The sequence below is a fragment of the Canis lupus genome, chromosome 11 (assembly GCF_003254725.2).
Source record: "Canis lupus dingo isolate Sandy chromosome 11, ASM325472v2, whole genome shotgun sequence".
Lineage (NCBI taxonomy): Eukaryota > Metazoa > Chordata > Mammalia > Carnivora > Canidae > Canis > Canis lupus.
Genome location: NC_064253.1, coordinates 7,026,817 through 7,045,562, shown reverse-complemented (window position 1 = coordinate 7,045,562; position 18,746 = coordinate 7,026,817). Strand labels below are relative to the sequence as shown.

At 38.6% G+C, this 18,746-nt stretch overlaps 1 long non-coding RNA gene across 2 annotated transcripts in view; it reads right to left on the bottom strand.

The window, feature by feature from the left end:
* The window catches only part of LOC112659718 (uncharacterized), a 247,427-nt gene that overhangs the window by 161,745 nt on the left and 66,936 nt on the right, over window positions 1–18,746 (bottom strand). For both annotated transcript variants that reach the window (XR_007413889.1, XR_007413890.1), the window contains exon 2: window positions 17,309–17,382. This is a non-coding gene — a long non-coding RNA (uncharacterized LOC112659718). The remainder of the gene's footprint in view (window positions 1–17,308; window positions 17,383–18,746) is intronic.

Here is an 18,746-nt window from a genome sequence, read left to right as displayed (position 1 = left end):
TTGTTTCTATATTCAAACACTTACAAAAAAAAAAAAAAAAAAAAAAACACCTGAACAGACAAAAAACAAAAAACAAAAACAAAACAAAAAAATCCCACTTATTTCCCCTTTCTTACAAAAATGGAAGCATAGACTCTGTACCATTCTGCATTTTTTTTCATTTAACAATTTTTTTCAGACATCTTTTACATAATATATAAATAGCTCCTTCAGTCTTTTTCTGGCCACCTAGTAGTCTATTCCATATGCATATATATAAATTATTTGACCAGTGCTTACCAGTGAACATCTGAGACATTTTCAAAATTTTCTTATTGCAAACCAGGTAATTAGTAATTCAGAATGTATGTCACTTTGTACATATGCAGTTATAAACATGGGATAAATTCCCCAGCAACAAAATAAGGAATATAAAGCACTGAAAAAGGTTAAAAATTAGGACAGGCCTCATGTTTCTACACAGCGACCATCAATGACAAAATACAGTGGGAAGTGTCTTGTTACCCGACATAACTATACCCAGCCAATATGTTTTCTTTGTTTTTTGTTGTTGTTGTTTGTTTTTTGGGGAGGTTTGTTTTCAAACAGGCTCCTTGCCCAGTGTGGAACCCAATATGGGGCTTGAACTCATGACCCTAATATCAAGAACTGAGATCAACATGTGAGACCAAGAGTTGGACGCTTAACCAGTTGAACTATCCATGTGCACCTCCCAACCAGCATGTTTTTAAATACAGTGGCAGCAGGGAGAAAATCTCAAATATATACTATTTTGAATCCTTCCTGAAACTACCACTTGGAAATGAAATCCAATCAATAAGTTAGGAGTAAGAGGAAAAAAAAATTGAAAGTTTGAGTGGTGAGATCTAAATATTTTTAATTAAGTAACTAATATAAATAGTAAATATATGAATAATGAACATGGTGCAATATAAATATTGATTATACACCAATAATCAAAATAACAAAATACTAAGATGAGAGATGACAGTGGGGAGGTAGTTTTGAGTTCTAATATTTACATAAGAAGGCATCAATCAAAATTGTCTAAAGTTTAAGTGTATACTTTTTAAAAAGCCGAGGATTTTAATTTCATTGTTGCTTTCCTAATCTCTCTCTTCTGATTGGAATCATCTTTCAGAAAATTGAGTCCTGTGGTAAATATTTAACTTGAAATACAGGAATTCCTTGAGTTCCTTTTTTCATTATTTAAAATAAAAAGCTATGTAATGATTTTATTATAAATTAGAACTAAATATTAGATTTGAATAACATCAAATTATAATCTGGAGTCATAAAAGCAAAAAACATTTAAAACATTTCTATATACCTACTCGTATTATGCACATACACAAAAAACTTGATGCCTGGTATCAAGGTCTCCTAACATAAGCAGTGGTTAGATGAGTGTTGGCAAATGGTTGGTTTAGTCTCTTATTTGGTTTGTTGCCTATTTACTTCCCATGTACTTTCTTGGGTTGCTTGAATTTTGTATAAAAGACAAGAATTTGTTAATGTAATTTAAAAAATATAATGTATGAAATGTATGCCTTAAGTAATATAAGACTTCAGACATGGACTGCAGCCTTTGCAATAATTACAGTAGTAACAAATGAACAGTCTCTTAGGTAATTACTAATAAATAAAGCATTATTAAGCAAATTGAATACTATACAAAACTTACAGGATAATTTTGAGGCCCATAGGGTTAGCAAGGAACAGTGTTCATTATATGACATCAAATGAAATAAAAACTGAGAATAAATATAGGTGCATTATGAATGCAATTACTTATAATCTATCAGTAGGTAATATAAATGAGTTAGAAGTTATTTTGAACTTGGGTAGTGGTGACATGGATGCATATTTTCTTCTATCTAATGTTCTTGTAATTTTTCTGATGGTGTGTATTATTTTCTTTTTTTAGAATAAAAAAGTGTTTATATTACTATTCAAAGGTCTGAACTGACCTACAATCACTCATGGCTTTCACAGAATTAATGGTCTGAATGTATGGATCTACTTCTAATAATAGAACAATACTGACTTGAATGAATCCAAAGAGCACCTACTGAAACCATTAGAGTAGGTCAAGTGTTTGCTTGAAGAATCTACTAACCAACTCTTGAGTTTTATTTTGTATTAATTTATGAGCTTATCATCCTAGAGAATAAGAGCACATTAAAAACCCTTACCCCGATTTCTCTCTAAACTTCATATGGATGACATAGGAAATGTGACAATATGTGCTTCTGATTTGGAATAGTTTCTAATTTCAGACTTTTTATTTGTAAGACCCTGATACTTGAGCACGTAGTTAATTCAAACAGATCATTTAAGATTCTGAGAAAGCATAGCTAATTTTAAATGACTCTGTATTTTACAGATTATAGTCAGTAGGCAGGAGAGGTAGAAATCTAAGCATTTCCATCACCTGCACAAAACTTGTACAACACAGAGGTTGCGAAGCAGGCTATTATCTCCTCACTTTGAATCTTGAATTCTGTTCTGTTACAGTTAAATACAACCTATTATTTCCCATAAAACAGTGAAGCTGTTAGCGACATGCTATACTTGGCGGGGGGAAGGGGTGTTTATTTCTCTCATCTCTTCCATGTGGGTTTCTCTTTCACAAGCAAAAACAATTCTTCCGATGGTACTATGTGAACGATGGAAGTTATTCACTTTGTTCTTCCTTTGCTGGTTACAATACAATAAAAGGTTGCTAAGACATTTACTCTGCCCTCTGTGGACCCCACTAGGTAATGTGTAGATACCTGTCATAATACTTCAGGCTTTCTGATGGGCAGCTTGATACCCAGAAAGACTATAAGCTTAGAACTTGTTAGGTGTGAGAATAAAAATGGATCTGAGAATAACTGCTATGCACCCATTATATTTACCTTTACAAGGATAAAAAGAAACAAACCAAGAGACTGGTTAAATGTGTTATCAACATTAGCACATCTGTGCTGGTGTCCCCTATGAGTCCTGTTGTTCCAGAACCCCAGCAGAAGTGAGAAATGGAACAGAATTCAATGTTTTCCTTTAGTGGGCTGCCCTTGGGCTATATTCCTATAGAATTTAGCAAATGAAAAATAGCGTTTTTCAACAAGCCCTTTGTGTACCACTCTCCGGCTTCACAAAGACAGCATTGATAAGTCACACCAGCACAGCGGAAGGGGAGTGAAAGAGAGCAGGGAACGGGTGTGAAATCTTATGCTCCATATTGAAAATAAAACTTCTTGGTGTTTGCTCGGTTTAAGCCATGGATTGATCCCTAAAAATGAGGAAACACAGGGGTGGTAGATACCAACTTTTTATATCATGGAATTTGACTGCCATCTTTCCACATTTAGAAAGAGAATTTTCCAGAGCCATTTTCACAGAATGAAGCACAGACATGCATGAGGAAGGAATTGAAAATTATTTTATGTAACACAGGAAAGGCAAATTTTTATGATTATTAACCAGAATATTTAAACAGGAAACCTTGGCTTTTGTTTGCCCACTAATGAGAAGGCAAGCCTACCTGGACTTCCAAACTACAGAACTATAAGGTCATAAGTGACTGCTGTTTTAAGATGCTAATTTGGTGATAATTACATAGCACTAGCAAACAAAGAGCCACACGTAATATTTTTCTCTCCTTTGGAACCTTCTTAAGGGGAAAAATTGATGTACTCACATCTCTATCCTCAGCACCTAGCATAGTGCTTGGTTTACAGAGTAGATGCTCAATAAAAACTTGGTGAATGAACGAGAAAATCAGAGGTGTTTCTGAATGCTGCCAAGCAATGTCATAAATTTCAGAAAGAAAAAGGATCTGTACATAAATGACCTTGGCTTGAGTGTCCAACTACTCAAGGTAGATTTCAAAAGATTAGCATGGTGTTCCAACAGGGAACCCCCATCAGATCAGAACCCAAGTAACAGGAAACTTAAATAATTGGGATTTCACACACATACTCGCCTTGCATTCTACTTTTAGCAGAAAGAGAAAGGCATAAAGACATATGGTTTCAATCAATCAGAGAAGCCAACCAAAAACTGTCACAACCTCATGAGTAAGACAGGCAGCAAAGCAGAGTAGTTGAAAATCATTCAACCCAGAGTTAGAGATTTGGTTTCTACTCTAAGCTCAGTCATCAGTGACGTAAGTAAATTCAGGTAAAATTTTACCATCTGATGATGTTCATGTTTAAAAAAAAAAAAAAAAAAGTGGAGATCACAAACACATCTTGCAATTCCAGAAGCAGGTTTCTCTAACCTAGAGCCCACTCACATCAAGCATCACTGCTACCCTGGCTAGGCAGGCCAGCCAACTTGTTCTAGCTGGCCAGGGCAATATGCTTAAAAGTTCTCTGCTTCCAGACTATGGTCCTTCTATCACCAGATTGGTCACTCTTAGAAGTTTACTAAAAATTCTAAAGCCTATGCCCCAACGTGGAACTACTGAATCCAAATCAAAAATGTGAACAAGGCGCCCAAGTCACTCTGCACATGTTGTAATTTGAAAAGTGATCATCTATTTGTCCAAGGATCTTCTACTTTCCATTCTATTACACCTACCAGCAGCCACATTAATTCACCTGAATGGCTTAAGCAGACACTTTATTTTTTAATGCCCTATGAGGCTTTGAAATTCTTCCTGTAGGAAATGCGTTGACACTGATACATACAATGTCATTGACATTTTATATAGCTTCAGTGAACTTTGTATCCTTGTCTAGAAAATGGGGATAACAACAATCTCCTAGTATGGATAATGTGGTAATTAAATGAAATTAGTCACATGGAGAAGTGACCATAGAATCTGGCATAGACAATGTTCTCGGTAGGAAAGGACCACCACTACCATTATGATTGTCATCCAGAGTCAGTATCATCAAATATGTAATGGATTCCTTATCATCAAATTAATTCTGATTATATGCATCCAGAATATTCCTGGCACAGTCTAGATAACACCAAGTTGTGCTATAATTTGGATTCACATGGAGAAATTACTTGACAAATAGAAGCCTTTTCTCATCCTCAGGGACACTATAGAGATTTCTAAGTGAGGTATTTGACAGCATCTTCTAATAGAACCCAGTTGTTGGAGGATATATTTAGGAACAAATCAAATGGCTCTTTGTTAAGGACGAGGCAACAAATTTGGAAAAAGTGACATCTCAGTTAGATTCATATGGAAAATAGCTTTCGGTCATAAAGACAAAATTTCAAATTGAGAGAAACCCCAGTGAATTAGTCACTGAGGAAAAATTCCTCTGCGAGGAATGATTTCAGCCAGTAATTCTGGAAAAGAAAATGACAATAAGGTTCTTGATATACAATGTGATATCATTAGCTACACTTAGCTCATATACTGTCAATTACTTCAGCGGAATCATGCACAATAACTTTGCCTCCTGAAGGATATAAATGAAAAACAGATACACATGTTCAAATAATTCCTTCGACTCGATATATTGATGCTGCTTTGCAGAAATTAGTGTGCTCGTGAGAATTCCAAGGCAAATGAGCTATATAAAGCAGGTACCCCTATCTCGAGTTTTGGACCATGATGGAGTTGACAGTATTTAAGTCGAGACACTAATGTCCATGAAAGTCCATATTAATTAAATGTCATTTTAAAATCAATCACGATCAATGACCTAGTCCATTCTTCTCATGTGACACATCATCAGCTTATTTAGCGGAAGAACTGGTAACCCATCTGCTCTTGTCATTTGCAATCCCAACCAATCGTAAGCCAGCTCAGAGATGCTCGTAAATACTTCACTCCCCTGACAAACATGGGAGTCTCAGGGCTGGGACTTCAAGATCAACCAATCAATCTTTTGAAGGCTCTGAACTAGAGTAAACCATTTCTATCAAGCCTCAGGCAAACAGCAAGTGGGGAAGGAAAGCAAACTAAGTGGGAGAACCCAGAGTGAAAAGGTTAAAGCAGTTAAAAGGCCTGCCGTGGACACTCCAAGTCGGAAACAGCTAACTAAAACCGAAACTCTAGGTTCTCTTTTAATGGCAGGTGTCTCTGGTTCTTACTATGCTCTGTGCCTTGGGTTTCTAGGCTCTGTTGCAGATTAGAGGCAAGTTTCTTCATCAAATCCAAAAATGAATGAGAGGCTCCAGATCGTCCCAGACTGAGAGGCATTTCTTGGTCCTTCTTCTACCTTCCGTTGATAGCAAACTCAAAAGACATTTATTTCCCTGAATTCTTCATACTACTTTAGAATCCAAGTCCATGGAACATGAAGTGCTTCTTTTCCACACTCATTCTACTGCATGAAAACTAATTATTAATGAAAAAGTTACCCTGCCAATCACTAAGAGCCTCACACACCTGAGCAGCTCTAATGGCCCTTTATTTCTAATGGTGCACCCATCACAGAAGGAACCTCCCGGGAAGCATTTCTGTCAAGGGTTCATCACTGCTGTTATGAAAGGAGAGCACCCTGAAAAAGGCCCCTTTTACACTCCAATGGTTTCATTGTCAAAATTTTATAATGGGTAAGAAGTTGAAGGGTAAGGCTCAGTGGGGGAGCAGTGGGAGGGAGTAAGGCAAGGGGCTCCACCCTGGCCTTTTCAGATCACAACAATCAAAATACTTACCCCAAACAAAATTATCTTATTTTCTTCTTGATATTCTAACAATTAGCTTTTCTAAAGAAAGTCTGCAGTTCCGGTTCCATGGGGGTGGGAGGGAGCTTTTAGAAAAGAATGCACAGAAAAAAAATGGAATTTCTGTGTCAAGAGGCTGCTGTCACTTCTCAAACTCCTCCCTATCCTTCCTCATCCTCTCCCAGTCTCCAACTGGCTGTGCCCATTTTCTCTCCCGACCCACCGAGTGTAGACACAACACGCTCCCTACGCATCTGCTCCTGGACACCCACTTCAAACCTTCTCTTTCTGCCTCTGGTTCCCATTTCTCAAGCCAAGTGCCCAGCCAGTCGGCATGTGTTAGAAAATGAAGGAAAAGTCTTGGAACAAAAACCCTGGGAGGAGGTGAGCAAGAAGTTGGAATGGTAACCTGAAAAATATTCCTCAAGACAGATTCCTCTTACTAGATACAATTGCTGTCATTATCCACTGTTTGCCTTATCTTTTATTGCTCTAAAATTGAATGAAACACAGGCTTGAAACAGCACAGTCCTTATAATTCCCTTTGCCAGTTGCAGTACAGTCTCTGTTGTCATCAGTTTGGCAATCTTTAGATTTTTCCATTGATTAATTGGGCTCCCCATTTTCTTGGCTTTCTTCCTTCTTTTTCTCCCTCCGCCCCTCCCACCCCTCCTTTTCTTCCACCTCTCCCACACACACACACTTTTCTTTTTCATAATTCCAATACAGTTCTTCATGTTTGGCAGGTGGCGCAGAGTTGGGTACACCATTCATTTTCTGAGGTAAGCCTTAACTTTACATTCGGCTGGCAAAGAAGTATAGCTACATTCTTCTACTCCTTGATTCCAAAATGGATTTTTTACTAATTAAATGTGGACAGGATGCTGGTTGTCACTTTCCCTATTTTTATGTATGTTGTGTGTGTACCAGTTAGAGTATACAGTCAGTTCTTCCTATTTGTAGCAGTTATGGTCTGTGAAGTCCTAGTGAACACTGAAACACTGCCCCTAAGGGAAATACAGGCGTCCTAAGAGACTCTGGTCACAATAAGTTCATCTCATCAACTGATCACTGCCTGACCTTGTTTTATTTGTGTTTAAAGACACCTGATTTAAAAAAAAAAAAAAGACACCTGATTTAATATATAGTGATGATACATTAACGTTCAACTCCTGACCAAAAGCCCTCTAACTCACGATGGGCAAAGTTTATCTAATACAACTACTTTCTCCCTAACATACATCACAGTCTTCTTGAACACAGCTTAGGAACACAGGACATACTTCAGCACTATGCATACACTGCTTTAAAACAGGAAAAAACACCACCACCACCACCAATAACAACAACAAAAACCCTACAAAGACGTAAAACTGTAGCACTAAATAGGGGCACCTGGGTGGCTCAGAGTTAACCATCTTCCTTCAGCTCAGGTCATGATCCTGGAGTCCTGGGATAGAGACCCCATAAGTCCCCCATCAGGCTCCCTGCTTCTCCCTCTCCCTATACCCCCACCGCTCATGCTCTCTTTCCCTCTCTATCTCAGATAAATAAATAAAGCCTTTTGTTTTAAATGTCAAAACTGTAGCACTAAATAGATGATGACAGGACATTTATTTATAAGAGCTGATCCAAGAAAGGCAAGGATCAGTTTTTTTCAACTTTAAGCAGGAATTCGTGGGTCACGTAACGCCAACTTTTTGCCACTCTGCATAGAACCAGGAATGAGCACCAAAGCAGTATGGGTATCGATTGGGGCTGACAAATAAATTACAGCCAGTAAGTAAATTTACAAATACGGAATCCACAAATGATGAGGATCGATTGCAGTAACTTGAGGACGGAGTGTCCACCTTACACAGGCAGGTTGCTATTTCCCTCTCACTTGAAATTTCAGCTCAGCAGGTTGTGAGTCTTCACTGAGTTAGGGGTAGCCACAGGAATGATTACTTGTGTTTCTTGTCCTTAATTAAAGGCTGTTGGTGAAAATTTCAGGAGGTATTTTAGCCTATTTTTGCAACAAGGCGACTGCCGTTTTGTACCATAGGGTTCTAGCTCTTATTACTACTGCTGTTCATTTTCTGCCAGAGGGAGAAAAGAGGTGGAGAATTGATTCCAAAACATAGGCTACTGGAAGCAGAAGCAGAAGTCTTGAAACTATAAGTTCCCAAAGCGTTGGGTACAGGCAGGTCAAACTGCCCCTTAGTGTGTGTTTTTTAAAGATTTGATTTATTCATGAGAGACACAGAGACAGGCAGAGACACAGGAAGAGGGAGAAGCAGGCTCCCCCTGGGAAGCCTGATGTAGGACTTGATCCCAGGACCCCAGGATCATGACACGAGCCAAAGGCAAACACTCAACCACTGAGCTATCCAGGCATCCCAGCCCCTTAGTGTGTTTATTGGAGGAAAGGAGGGAAAACTAGGGAGTTTGAACAGATGGAAAGGAGGAATTTCAAATGCAGTAAAGTCATCACAGGGAAGTCAGGTACCAAGGAGTTTTGAGTTGGGTGAAATCAGCAGAACAGAAGTTTTTGCAGAGCTTTTAGCTAGGGCCATATGCTGAGCAGCATGGTAAGGAATGTCTGCTTTACCGGCTATGTGTACGAATGCATGGGACACTTGGGGACCAGGAAGGACCACCAGATGTCTCCAGCAGTGACCTAGAGAGATAAACTGAAATCTAAGGTAGCAGAGCCAGCTGTAAAAGGGATTCTGAGAATTAACAAATATTTCTGAATTACTTGAAGAGGGTGATAAAAAATAGTTTAATTGAAAACAATTCTTAGGTTTGAAGTTAGTTGAATAGAAAAATGGCCCCATGACTGCAAGGATCAGGGGAAATTGAGAGGCACTTTGAATGGAACATGATTCCAGAAGTAATCTAATTCAAGGATGGATTCAATATAGCATCCATGAGAGAGGATTTTCTTCTCATTCCTTTCAGGGAAATGAAAATTTTCCCCCCCTACAAAGCAATAGGTTTTATTGTTGATGGCTTAATTATCATTCGGTACTTCCTTATTCAAATATTTCATGAGTTTTACCCACTTACATGACGGTTTCACTTGGAGGAGCATGGAAAAAATAAGTCTTCCTTCTTTTCCACGTACTAGTCCTGTATATGAATATGTGAAGTCCCTTATCAAGCAAATCCTTGGTCTTCTATTCCCAAGGTCAGAAAAAGGTAAGTAAAAGGAAGTAGATGTGTACAATACAGAAAATAGTGCAGCAGAAAAAGTAGTTACACAATGTTTATAAGTACAAATACATTTCAAAAACATTGTTAGGTAAAATTTTCAAAAAGTTACTTGGTAAAGAAATGAAATCTGTCCTGCAGTATCATTTAAGAAAAGAAAGCACTGGCATATATAAATCATGATGGTCTCTCACTAGCTTCTTTATTTGTTCCTCTCATTAAATAGTCTCTAGATCCTCATCATTCTGGGTCCTCTCCTCGGGGTGGATCAGGTGTAGCAGGGTTACGACTAACATGAGTTGTTCAGAAATTAACATAAGTTGAAAGATACCCAATGACTAGTGTGAGGTACAAGAGGAATTGCTTCAGTTCTCAAACACAAGGGTCTTTTCTTTTTCAAACATAAGGATTTTTAATACTTAAGTCCCTCAGGTATCTATCAACAGAGGAATGGAGTTCAATCCCATTTACACCCTCCCTGTACCTCTGTAATTAGGCTTTGGAACTTTTTTTTTTTAATTTTTATTTATTTATGATAGTCACAGAGAGAGAGAGAGAGGTGCAGAGACACAGGCAGAGGGAGAAGCAGGCTCCATGCACCGGGAGCCCGATGTGGGATTCGATCCCGGGTCTCCAGGATCGCGCCCTGGGCCAAAGGCAGGCACCAAACCGCTGCGCCACCCAGGGATCCCGGCTTTGGAACTTAATCTAGAATTTCACATAGCGGAGGACCAACACGCTTGCCCTGAAAATGTCTGATGTTAGATAACCAAAGAGGTAGGACATAAGAAAAGTAGACCAAGCAAAGCAGATGGAGAGATGATAGAAAAGAAGGAGAGCCAGAATAGTCAAGGGTCAAATAATTCAGTGAAATGAGTTTCAAAGTGAAAGATGGTATAAGTACATCAAAAGCTTAAAAAAAGTTTTTTAAAAATGTGAAGGCTGAAGAAAATCCTTTATATGTGGCAATGAAATGATCTGCTCTTGAAGACAGCAATTTCAGAATCGTGCTAGGGATGCAGGTAGATTTCAGGGGTTGGGAAGAAGCGAAGCAAGGAAGCTGATCAAAGTCCAGAAATCATACAATGTGAAAATCAAAGAGAGCATGAAAATCCAACAGTAGCCACAAATGTCACCCATTTTCACTTAAGTTATATCCTCTAACTTGATGTCAATTGTAATTTTGTCAGGACTCCAATACAAATGAATCAAAAATAAAAATGTCTTTCGGGCAACCATGTATTTATATGTGCACGCAAAAACAAAATATGATTACATTTTCAGTGGATAACAAAGAGGATATGCATTTTTACTACAAATTACCTAGTGAATTCACAGTAGAGTGTGGTTTCAACTATATGACATTCTTTTTGGAACTTCTGGAGAAATAAGAGACATCGTCCTACTTTTGGGTCAATTGTTTAAAATTTTTACTTGGAGCATACAACTGTTATATAATGATATAATAGCAGGGCTTGCATTTTCAGTCAAACTAAGGAAAAGTACTTATTTGCATAGCCTGCCTCAGAATCGATGTCGTTTTGGTGTTTTTCTGTTCTAAATACATGCTAAGATCAACTATAGAAAGGATCAGAAACCACAGAAAGCTTAGGTTAATATTGTTAGGACAGTGTCTGTTCTCTTTAAACAAAATTTTTGAGTTAATGGAAATGGCCAAGTCTTCCCTTTGTCCCATTAATGACTCAGGGTGAAAAATCAGAATTTTCAATGGGGACATTTACGTGCATCTGTTGAAAACACAAAGCAGTAAAAATGTATTGGGTAGCTATTTGGTGAAACGCAGGTTAACTGTGTTCATAAAAGGGCCTCTGTTCAATCAGTGTTACCCGAGAGCAAAGCTCACAGTTCTCTAAGGGGCTGTGCATGAATAGTTCTGCTTCAGCTTTGTAATAATAGCAGGGAAGCATGGGTAACCTAGGTGCGTGGCTCTGGGAGACTGGGTAAGTAAAAGGAGGTAGATGTGTACAATACAGAATATAGTGCAGCAGAAAAAGCAGTGACACAATATTTATAATACAAATACATTTCAAAAAATTGTTAGGTAAAACTTTTAAAAAGATACTTGGTAAAGAAATGAAATCTGTCCTGCAGTATCATTTAAGAAAAGAAAGCACTGGCATATATAAATCATTATGGTCTTTCTCTCAGGCTACCTAGAGCACAGAGGAACTAGAAGGATGGGAAATGACACCATAACCAACATAGTAAAAACAAGTATAATGAGCTGAGAATTATCATTGTGACTGGCTATAATTTTAGAAATGTAGAAATCACTGTGAGGGACAAAAATGTTCAGTAATATGTTAAAATAAGAACCGGTAGAAAATGAAAATATATACAAAATAATTTGTTTTATTACCCTCTAAAATATTTAAAGTAACTTTTAGGAACACAGAAATGTTAGATATTATGTATATAATAAGTCATGAATAAGTAAATATATTATTAATTCAAACTGTGTTTACTTTGGCAACTGGTCAAAAAACATATCCTTCTCTATGTATGGGATACACAGTTACTGTAAACTGTTTAAAATGAAGAGGAAATGATCTGCTTTTCCTCTGAAATAGCTGATTATACTTGGTTATAGCTGATGATGCCACTTACGAAGACTGAAGTGTGGGAACGAAACGTGGAACACCACTCACGTTTATAGTACATGTAAGCACCATGCTTGGCAGCATTAGCGTTTGCTCAGTACCTGCTCTGAGGGACCCTCGTGCCTGTAATCTCACTTAATCCTAACAGTTCTATGAAATAGTGACTGTGACAAACAATTTAAAGAAGGGAAAAAATGAGGTTGGGTGGGGATAAAATAGCTTCTGATTGTAACACAGGTAAAAAAAAAATGGCAAAGTAGCCATCAAACCATGGTGGGCAAGAGCCTCCACTGCATGATGCTGCCCTTGTGATGGGTTGCTTCAATGTGGATTCAATTCCTTTGGAATCCTTATCATTTTTGCTGCTTAATTCACTGGCCAATTCAGCCAGCCTCCTTGCCCTCCCAGCACACTCCCCTCCAAGAGAGCACTCTTAAAACCAATGCGCTTCCCCACTGCTTCCCCATCTTCTACACAGATAACACCCACTAGCTAGCAAAGTCTAACTTTTTGAGAACTACTTGACATTCTTCACAAACACAGGCTTCTGAAACATAGCAGCGGTGCATTGTGGCAAAGACCAGGATAGCAGCACTTAGATTACTAAAACACATTTCATTAGCAGGGATGTAAAATACGTCACCGAGATTTACACAGGCTCTTTCTCGGCAATCAGGAAATTGCATTTCCTTGCTTAGAACAGTTACAACAACTGATAAGGTTTTTGGGTTGTTTTTTTTTTTCTTTTTTCCCTCACTGCCTCACTTGTTCACATTCAATTAGCTGGAATCAGGTAAATCCATTTGAGATCAGGGCCAGGGCGCATACAGCCCGGGTTGCTATCACTTTTTCTGTCAACATTTAAGGATGCTCTGAATTGCCTCTAGACCTACCTCTGCCTTTCAATAGCTTTGGGAATGAGTGCATTTTTCTTAGGCTTCATGTTCTAACTTTCAGACACTGGTTTAGTCCTTTCGTGGATTCAAGAGGATGGTGCCATTATAATATCTATCATAGAAACTGACCTGAGCAGGGCAGCACACTGTGCGAGCGGATTAGAACTGCAAGCAGGCTGGAAAAATCCCGGCGGCAGATGGCAATCAAAAGAAAATGATCTTCCAGAATGAAGCCTCTGTATTAGCTCAAGTAAAAAAGAGAATCGGTCATCTGGGTGCATCATCGAGCTTTCCAATAATAGGATCAAGACAAAGAGCCAGTACCAATACAACCGTGATGGAATCAAGATCTCTCTAAATCTAGGAGCTGGCTGGTTCATCTTTTGAGGGCCTTTTTGCTTACGCCTACCAGTTATTTCATTAATTCTTTTCTTTGACTTCCTTCTTAACTTCTTGCAACCTAAGGCTGTTTTTCCCAGGATCTGGGGAGCACCTTTGGAAAGAAACACAAATACATTTTCAACAGTTCAATAGCTGGTGCTCAGTCAAAGGCTATAAAAATGCAGGAGAGACGTGAAATGTTGAGCTCACACAACGTTCTTGGCCAAAATGCCGATGAAAAATAATAGATCTGAAAAGAATCCAAGGTCGGGGTCTTCTCCACGATCCCCTAAGGAAGGACAATTTCTTTGCAAATGAAACTGAATACCATCACCTTATTTCAGAGCCGAAGGCTAAAGAGAATATCTTTTAATCCTCAATCTTCACTTTTTAGTTAATGTCGCTGGTATTAAAAATAATAAGAAAACAGTAAAACAAAGACTCAAGAACTCTTACTCCTTTAATGGATGTATGGATGTAAAAATGTAATTGACCAGGAAAATCAAGCAACAGCAACCAAGACTAGCATTTGTGGATGTTAGCATAACCAAATATATTTTTTATACTAAGAGAAAAAACATGGATATTACCTAGGAGTTGAATCATCAACTTATTTTAGAAATGAGTATTTTGTTACCAAGATTTTATTCTAGAAAGGAGGGCTGTATTAATGGAAACGGATTGCAAAGCAGAGTCTGCTTTGTGCAAAGAATCCAGGGTTTGATAAAACCTGAAAGTCAAACACAGATGTTAATGGACTATAAACTCTGACAGTCTGCAATAATAGCAGAAAACTTCAAATAGTATTTTTAATAGAAAAACTTGTTAACAACAGGGTCTCTTTTTCCGGTCTATGATCAATCAATTCTCTGTGGCTTTCTTTAAAATTTCATCTTTATCTTTAATTCAATCACACTTATCATACAGATAACCTTGGAAAAATAATTCTAAAACAACTTAAAGCAAGAATCATGCCTGATTGGCCATATATTACACATATACATACTGAGTGCTTCCAATCCAGTTGAAGACATCTGGCCTTTTCTGAATATTTTGGAGAACTGTTTGGATTCCTATGGCAGAGACTGTCAGTTGTTGTGACTTTCTTTTTCCTCTCTTTCCTTTAAAAACAGAATGCTGGGCAGCCCAGGTGGCTCAGTGGCTTAGCGATGCCTTCAGCCCAGGGCCTGATCTCAGACACCCGGGATCAGGTCCCAAGTCAGGCTCCCTGCAGGGAGCCTGCTTCTCCCTCTGTCTGTGTCTCTGCCTCTCTCTTTCTCTCTCTCTATCTCTCTCTCTCTCTCTCGTCTCTCATGAATAAATAAACAAAATCTTAAAAAAAAAAAGAAAAGAAAAGAAAAGAAAAGAAAAGAAAAGAAAAGAAAAGAAAAGAAAAGAAAAGAAAAACAGAATGCCATGTGGATGACCACACCAATAAAAACTGAGTGGTCCGGCCTCCTTTAAAGCGGGAGGCTGCCATGTGATGAAGTTGACAAGAGAGTGGAGGTGGTAGCAGCATGGAAGCAGTACCATTTCTGGGGAGCATAATGAACAAAAGGGGGTGTCCCCTTCTCCCTCTTTCCTTGATCGTGCTAAGCATACTATAGACAGAAGAGCTGCAGCTAGAGTACCAGTAAGTAGCGGTGCATGTAGAGCAGAGGTAGAGGTGAGAATGTTAGCTTCCATCCCAATTTTGAGTCTCTTAGTCTAGGGAGAGTCTGAGAGAGTGTAGGGTTCAGAGAGTGTGGACTACGCCCCACAATGTTCTCAGCAACCAAGGGCCTGCTATCTTGGTTAAGCTACTCTGATTTTGACTTTTCTTTCTCCTTGGATCCTCTCCCCCAATCTCATTAAGACACAATGATGTTGGTGTGAGTCCTCGAGTAGAATCAGAATTGTGACAAATGTTTCTCTTAGATCATGAAAAGTAACTAAGAGATGTATTGTAAGGTATTTCCCCCCACATCTCCCAGGTTGGCAGTGACACTGTGAAGAAGGACTTAGTTATTCTAAAGATCCTGAGCCTCACAATCTCTGTCAGAATATATGTGGGCAAAATATACCAGTGACAGATCCTTATGTAGCATCTTCCTCACTTCCTCCACCAGCCCCATCACCCTGTTCCCAGTCCCCAAATCTCTCTCTCTTCTTAACCAACTAATTAGAATTATGATGAAAATGTTATTGTATTTTTTTCCCATCTTAAGTTACTGGAAGTACAGGGCACAGCCCTCGCTTAGGGGCCCTTTGTCCATTCCCTACTTCCATTAGCCTTTTTCACTCATTCCACCCTTCCCTCCCATTAGAAGACAATGATAGAGTTAGAAAAGAATCCATAGGAATCAACTAGGCCAACACTGACTGAGAGACAAAATCTACCTAGAAATGTCAAGTTAGCCAAAGCCATCAAGTAAATGTTCTATACTCAGAGAAGACTGTTCTCAAAAGCCAGATGACTACTATCTTCCCTTCACTCGATAGCTGCCCACTTTCCATCTAGGTCCTGTCCTCCTTTCTGTCTTTTCTTCTTCATGCCCTTCTGTATTTCTGTCAGGTGATAAGGAAAGAAAAAAAGAATAAGGGTAGAAAGGCAATAGAACATGTTTACGAGATAGTGGCTGCCTATAAAGTGTTTTCCCAGATGTTTTCTTCCTTATTCTCCTAAATGAATCTCTTCAAATAATTACACTTCCATTTTTGAGAGGTGGACTATTGTTAGGCTGTGTTCCCAGAATCCTTCAAAGTCCCACCAGAGTAGAGAATTATCTTTTCCAAACCCAACCCCACACCACTTATACCCCCAGTGTCAGTAACCAGTGGCAAATCCAACAGACAAATGCAAGCATGATCCTTTACTTCCCTCAGTGGCCTGCCCTTTGCTTCCAATTAACAACTACTACAAATTCTACAGTATTAATATTCCTTGAACTCACTCTGTTACCTTCATCATTGCTGCTGCTCACACAGAACTGCTTAGACAATGAAAACAACTTTCTAACTGGGCCTTCAGTCTCTCACCCTGTCCCTATTTGATCCCTTCTGCATCTTATAGCTAGAGGGATCATTCTAAAATGCTAATCTAGGAATGCCTGGGTGGCTTAGTAGTTGAGCGCCTGCCTTGGGCCCAGGGCATGACCCTGGAGTTCCGGGATTGAGTCCCGGGATTGAGGGCTCCCTGCATGGAGCCTGCTTCTCCCTCTGCCTGTGTCTCTGCCTCTCTCTCTCTCTCTCTCTCTCTCTCATGAATAAATAAATAAAATCTTAGAAAAAATGCAATCTAGCCACAGATCTACCAATTTCCTCAGTCAACATCCTAAACTTGAGGATACCAATTTTTAGTAGGACACATAAGCCCCCATATGATCCAGCCCTGGACAAAACTGCTTGCATTCTAGCACTTACTACATCGCTCTACCACCCTACTCTATAGCCCTCTGTGTTAGCTCTAGGTCCTTAAGTGGACATGCATTCTTTCCACAAATGTTGTCATCTCTGGGTTTAGGATCATCGGTAATAAACTCTTTTAAGAATGATCAGAGTCTCCAATATAAAATTGGTCCCCATTTCCTGTGCTCCAAAAGTTACCTTGTAACTGCTGCTGTCGTACCATCACCATAAGAGATGCAAATGCTTAAACTCCTGTCTTCCCCAATCTGCATCTTAAAGAAGAGATGATTTTGATTACAAATTTTGATTACAAATGTCTAGCACACAGAATGTACATAATAATTATTCAACAGAAATTGGTTCAATTTCTGGTTCAACTGGTTCAATAAAATGATTACGTTAACAAAGGCCATGATTTGTGCTACTGGCCATGCCACAATCTACTATTAAATGCTTTTTGAACCTTGACCTTGCTTTTAGCTACCAAGTTCAGGCTAAGCTACCGGTCTACAGCCTACTCATCCCACACTATACCTGCACCAAACTACATACACATATGTACACATGTACAGTAATGAGATAGAAATGAATAAAGCCCAACTCTGACATCTTGCCTCGAGCTTTCCAACCTCTCACTGATATCACAGACTTTTCTTCTCGGGATGATAGTTGTTGCAAGTAGGCTAGTAACTCATACGTATAAACTTGTTGTATTTTCCATCCTTATAGAGTGAATATGTAGCCCTTCCAAAATGAGAGCATGATGAATTAATCCATGCCAAGAAAGTTACTGCCCAAATAAGTTGTGAAAACAGACATTATCTAAGACATCATGCCCTGTCCCTCCACCTAATTTAAAGGAAGAAAATATGTGGAAATGGAAGGATAGGACACAATTAGGCATTGTCTCTAGTTGGCATCTGGGCACAGTATTACCAGACCTACTGTAGATGTAAAGGCCAATTGTATAAAAATATATCCAATTGCACAATAAAAATTAGAGAAACAAGTTTGCCAAACAGAGTGAAAAATTTGAGGCTGATAATTGGATTACAGAGGAGTTCTAACTTTCATTATAGCAAGAGAATGCTATGTGGAAATATTCATTTTTCCCCATTCTTCAGCTACTGAAATGTATGCGTACCAGTGATCCCTTTGAAATTGCTTTGTATAGACTCCTAAATTACCTATTAATCTCAAACAAAAGGAAACATTATAAAATGACAGAAAGTCTTTAAGAATTCCAGCTGTCTCCTTTCTGTCTAGAATACTTTCACAAAGTGCTAATGTGACCCTACTAAAAAGACAATAATGAACAACTAAAGCTAGAAATTAACTGCCTTCTTCTGGAAACCACTTATTTCAAAGAAGTTTGTATCGCTAGTTCATGTTATTGCCACAACACCTCAATACATCTTTAAAAATATATAGATATACTCTTTCTCATGGTAAGTGGTGTGGATCACTAACTTTATAGGCCCCAGTTTAAGTAATTCTTGCTTCAATTTGTTTGGATCAGACTATCGTCACTGGTAGAAGCAGTAGTGGCAAGCTCTGCATTGGTTTCCTCTGCTTGAGTGTAAAGAAGGCATACAATATCTCTGTAGGTTAATTAATTCACATTTTCTACTTTGCA